Genomic DNA, 6,276 nt, shown 5'->3' with positions numbered 1-6,276 from the left:
TTCATAAAGGCACATACTTATCAATTATTAAGTTTCATTTTTTATGATTAAATTTTACTTTTAAATTATTTTAATTGTGTTATTACACTGTGTAAGTGTTATATTGCATAATGACTAAGCTATGTAATACCTACCTTAATAACTACATTTAAAAATATTTATTAAGAGAACCCATTTAATAATCTAGTCCTATTACTTAAGAGATTTTTTGTGCAACCAACAAATACACTTATAATTATATTGTAATTATATTATGACAAATAAACATGTGTACGCAATATAATGCATGACTAAGATATGTAATAAATACCTTAATAACTACATTTAGAAAGAGATAATTGGGAGAACCCATTTAAAAATCTAGTCAAATTACTTAGAAAGACTTTGGTGGATACTGACAAGTGCAATTAATAAGAAAATCCAGTCAAAATTCTGCATATTAATTAAAAAAGATTTTATGGCAATTAGACTTCTCTCGTTCCCTATATCTAGACACCAAATCTATTTTCTTTTCCTATAAATTTATTTGTGATTGATTTAAGGTTTCACAAAAAAGAGAAAGAGATGTGTGGAACAGATGATTGCGTTGTCAAGTGTTCTTCCGTCCCTTGTGCAAATTCAGAAACTGACCCTAAGGACACTTCCACCATTATTAATCTAGATCAATGAGTATTCATTTACAATTTTAATTTATTTTTAGTTAGAATATTTTGTATAAGTTATACGCTTATGGTCTTGGTCAATCCCCGTGATTCAATTTTTTATATATGAAATCACCAATTTCAATTTATTCAATGTTGAGTGATTTATTATGTTTCTAGAGATTAGGTCTATTTTTATAAAAAATTGTAGAAAAGTTACAAATTGCTCAATTCTTTGTTGGAATACTAATTTGGGATTTGACTTTTGTCATGTGTGTATAGTGGTGATCAAACAATGTATAAGTCATATTGGAGAAAAGAGGGGAACAAGTGTGACATAACATTCAATGGTAATGATTCATTGAGTTATTTTGCTAATGGTAATAGCTTGTGTTGGTTCTTGGAGTCAAAACTAGAAGAACAAATTATGAGGCTGAATAATGTAGTTGGAAATGCAATTGTGGATGATCATTATACTATTGTTGGCACTGGATCAAGCTAGCTTATGCAGACTGCACTTCATGCTCTTTCTCCTACTGATCAACTTGAGCCAATCAGTGTAGTTTCAGCTACACTTTTTATTCGGTACGCATTTATACGATATACTTTTTTTTATTTAAATTGAGATATATGTCCTAGCCTATGGTTTATAAAATTAGTGGTCTAAAATTAAAAGTTATTAAAAGGGGTTATATATTAAGGTTTTAGGACTTAACAAGGTTAATGATTCCTTTTGACTATAGATATTATTTTAATATATCTAATGTTGATTAATCTCTAATTAACCTATTAAAAGTCAATGAAACATTGTTGGTTACTTACATGTTTAATATTGTTTCACTCATATTAACATACCATGTTTCTCGTTGAGACAATGTTGGTTACTTACAATGTATCCTAAGAAACATATTTATAAGAACATGGTTCATGCAAAGATTTGCAATACATGTTAAAAATATTAGTTATTGTTCTTTATTAATTAGTCACATGGTTCTTGGTACATGTTAGATCCATTATTATAACATGAGTCATAATTCTTTTTCTGATAATTGCAGTAATCACAAGGCCACACCCTTAAATACTACACAATATATAATTCTTGGAACACATCGTGCGACTTAGTTAGTATACTTAAAAGTGATATTTCTTGATTAATTACTAAGTAATTGTCTTTTTGCAGGCGTATCCAGAAGTGACTGATTTTGTGAGGTCAGGACTACACAAATGGGCAGGAGATGCAAGAACTTTTGAGAAAAGTAAAGCTTATATTGAGTTCATTACATCTCCAAATAATCCTGATGGGGTTATTAGAGAGCCTGTAGTTAATGGTGATCAAGGAAAATTAATCTATGATTTAGCTTATTATTGGCCACAGTACACTGCTATTACCATACCTACAAACCATGATGTTATGCTCTTCACTATTTCCAAATGAACTGGCCATGCTGGTTCCAGTATTGGGTAAATTTTCAAACATTAATTACAAGTCTAAAGATTACTTAGAGCCGATATTATCATTTTTCCTACGCTCCCCTTTCGATATAAACTTTTAGAAGTATACAAATTTCAGTTTATCACTTATTATAATTTGATTTACATGCAGTTGGGCACTTGCTAAGGACAAAGAGGTGGTAAGGAAGATGATAAAGTTCATGGAGATTAGTACAATTGGTGTATCAAAAAAAGCTCAACTTAGAGCTGCTAAGATTCTTGAAGTGATCTCTGATAGCTGTTTGGATCCCAATATGGAAAATTTCTTTGAATATAGTCAGTCTCTTATGACTAACAGGTGGAAGAGGTTAAGACAAGTTGTTAGGGCTAATGAACTTTTTGTCCTCTAGACATACCCTCTTCAATATTGCCTCTTCACAAAAGACTTTTGTGAATCACACCCTGGTAATTACAAAAGATTAAAACGTAACATTTTCTTTTTAGTCTGTTTAAAAAATAACGTAACTTCACAAAAAATTACAATGTTATGTCACGTTTGAGATTATAAGCTATGATATTATCAATATATATTTGAAAAAAGTTTTCTTTTCTTTTGAAATTCATATTGTTTTTGAAACAACATTTGCATGGCTAATTTGCGAAGCAGTTGAAGAGGAAGATTGTGAAAAGCTTTTTAAAGAACACAAGATTCATACACGGAGTGGAAGAAGATTTGAAAGTGATTCAAGAAGTGTTAGGATAAGTATGCTGAGTAGATATGAAGACTTCAACATTTTTCTAGAGAAGCTTATGGCTATTCAAGGACCTACAAATGGAAATTATGACATTTATGCATCAAATATTACATAGTTAAATTTATATAATATCAGTTTTTATCAAAATATTCTAGCTATAAGTGGGTAATAGTTAGACTCTATATTGTGATTTTCTTTTTGCAGCAATGAACCTTTGATTTTGGATAGAATATTTTCTTGAATTGATAGAACTTGGTTGATTAATGCCAAAAAAAGTTTTCAAAATAGAAAAGGGTCGATAATAGTATTTTTTTGGTCTCATGTTCTTTTGATCTTTATAATATTAGATTGAGAAATATCTAATTTTCAATTAATTTAAGTGTGTTGAAGTATGATATATTTGGATTATATTATTTTTATAATTGTGTTATTGTCAAATATGAAGTAAAAATATAAACATAACATGATATATTGATAATTAAGTAATATAACTAATTAAAAATTAAATGTATATAATCAAATATCATAAGGAAAGATCAAAAGTAAAAACAATTTATTACTTATAATATAGGAGAAAAAATAAAAACTAAAACTATGGGTGTGAACAAAATTTTCAAACACTCACTTTAGTGGAGGACATTAAATGTGCAACAGAATATTGATCATTGAATCACATGGTGTATATATATAATAAAAGAAAACCTAGTAAATTTCTCCACATTATGATAATGCAGATGGAGATACATCGTATTTTGCTGGTGCAGAGAAGAAGGATGATAAGGTTCTTGTGCCTGATTTGGGGTCGCTAACTAGCATATATGACAGGTGGGTTCATGAAGCTTATGTTATTCAGATGCTTCAAAAATGGCAATGGGTGTTTGTAGGATTCTCCAAAAAATAGTTTATTTTTGGAGAGTTTGGCACCGATGCGACATTGTAAGTGAAGAGTCTGTGCAGCTTAGGATGCTACCTGAAATGCTTGTCATTTATATTGTTTTTGGCATGTTGTTGTTCTTGTGTTTTGGCTGCAAAATTTGATGGAATTTAGGTTTTAGGGCTCGTTAGCTATTTTATTATTTGAAAGCAGGGTAGGTTTACTATGCGGAATGTTAGTGTAATATATACCACAAATACAAAATATTATAGTTAAATAAAATGACAAAAATGAATAAATAAATCTTTAGGCTGAGATGCGGATATCTCGCTCTCTTTAAGGAGAATCAAGCCCACTGCGGCATAATCTACACCGCCAAAAGTATCACTCTTGGCTTGTCCCCTCCAGAATACAACAACCCAACAATGTGTACAACTCAAGTAACTCTGGATTAGTTAAAGAGTCCAAAGCTCCACAAAAGAACACCTTCCTTCGGCATATAAATATTCTCTTTTGTATATAGTAAATATAGTTGAAGACTTAGAGTATTCTTCTTTGTCTCAACTAACTCTTTCATTACTAAACAGTAAACTATTATTTCACACTTCTCATCTTTTTTGACGGACACTCTATCTTATATTTCTTGGGATACTTCACAAAGAAGAAACACCACTATTTATAGGTGAAGGAGTCTTCCATATAATCAATGGGTAGACTGAGGGGTAGCAATGTGGGTAGATAAATGTGATAGATATTACATAAGTTACAAGACACTAATGGTCATATGAGTTACAAGAAAACAAAAACTACTGGTCATATAAGTTAGAAGAACCTAACATATGCACTTAATGTTTTAATAATAAAATTCATATACACCAACATTCCCCAGCTCATTTTAATATTAAAATAAGAGAGTTCACCAATTTATTTGAACGTAGACTATTATGCATAATGAAAGTGTGCTCTGTATTGAGCCTTCACTTAGTAAAATAATAACCTTTACTCCAGAGTCAATAGTGGTCTCAGACTTGAACTATGACTACTTAGTGGAAATAAAATATCATTGATTACACACAATAATCAAGGTGTTGAAATAAGCTTTCTTAGCCAACACATTACATCCTTGTGCTATCCCGGTTTTCATAAGTGTTTTTGAGAACAAGCTCATTTTCATAGAAAGCGGCCTACTTTCACACTCACATAGATGAAATCTGTCAAGGATGCTCCTATAATTTGACATCCCACTCATACGAGATACAAACTTTCATTAGAATTTCAAGACTCAACCTCCACAAATCATTATAGGATGAATGCACTCACATCATAGGGAATGAATAAAATTAAGAATAGTGCATTCCACAACAAGTCATCATATGANCTGTCAAGGATGCTCCTATAATTTGACATCCCACTCATACGAGATACAAACTTTCATTAGAATTTCAAGACTCAACCTCCACAAATCATTATAGGATGAATGCACTCACATCATAGGGAATGAATAAAATTAAGAATAGTGCATTCCACAACAAGTCATCATATGATTTGTTCTCCCCATTGAACTTGGTTATAGGATCTTTAGTCCCAGGTTGAGTTTCCTAAAATATAACTCAGAAATTTTTAGCTTCAATTCCCCCCCCCCCCCCTCGACGTGCTTCAGACTCTTTATCTTGTCAAGGCCTTAGTTTATCAAATCTGCAAGATTATCACATATTTGAACACAATTAATATGATGGCATACCAGTGATCAATATTGTTGTTCATCTTGTATTCCTAAGATACTTAGAACAAAACTTTGAAGAACTTGGTAAGAAACAACAAAGTTAAAAGAGTATTTTCAAACTAGAAAAATAAAACTAGTAGAGAAAATAGAATCAGAAACCGAATAGAAACAATACAAAAATATTTTTCTCAAAGAGAGAAAATTGAGCCCACAGAATGCACAGTGTCCCCTTAAGGAAATTATTCCCCTAGAGTACCCGAGGTTAATGGAATATATCCTCCCAGGATAGAACGATCTTAATCATCGATGTATCGGTACCTAAAACAACGGTGTCAGCAAACCACTCAACGGCAGTAAAGTACACTTGAATACTAAATTTAGTAGTAGTAGAAGTAGTCTAGAAAAATTCGTATTTCATAAAATAAGAGGAAATCCCTCAATTTATAGAAAACAAAGGGTAGTGTGAAAAGGTTCTTATTGTGCCTTACTGTGAAAAGGTTCTTATTGTGAAAAGAAAATTCTTCAATTTGTAGAAAACAAAGGGAGCTAGTTTTCAATAAAGAATAAATGCTTTCACAATTAAGCAAGAGAGGAATCACTAATTTTCAAAAGAGCCTTTGGGCTAGTTTTTGAGTAATTATCTCAAACCACAGAGTTATTTATTAAACATATGAGCTAGTATATTTTGAGAGCAGTATTGACCACCGATATAGGGAGTAGTTCATACAACTCCTAGCCCCCATAGGTAGAAAAGGGTCATACTCTTTAGATGATTCCTCAGTGCTTTTTTAGCATAGACTAGTGTATCCACTTAGTAGTCAGGTTCTATACCCTCGATAAGGTATAGGATGA

The 6,276-nt window shown here is 31.3% G+C and overlaps 1 pseudogene; it reads left to right on the top strand.

Moving 5' to 3' along the window:
• The first annotated feature begins 564 nt into the window (after positions 1-564).
• Positions 565-2,942, top strand: LOC125868630 (L-tryptophan--pyruvate aminotransferase 1-like; annotated as a pseudogene).
• Positions 2,943-6,276: the final 3,334 nt, after the last annotated feature.

The sequence above is a fragment of the Solanum stenotomum genome, chromosome 6 (assembly GCF_019186545.1).
Source record: "Solanum stenotomum isolate F172 chromosome 6, ASM1918654v1, whole genome shotgun sequence".
Taxonomy (NCBI): domain Eukaryota; kingdom Viridiplantae; phylum Streptophyta; class Magnoliopsida; order Solanales; family Solanaceae; genus Solanum; species Solanum stenotomum.
The sequence above is the reverse complement of the archived record's forward strand: the minus strand, read 5'-3'. Positions and strand labels throughout refer to the sequence as shown.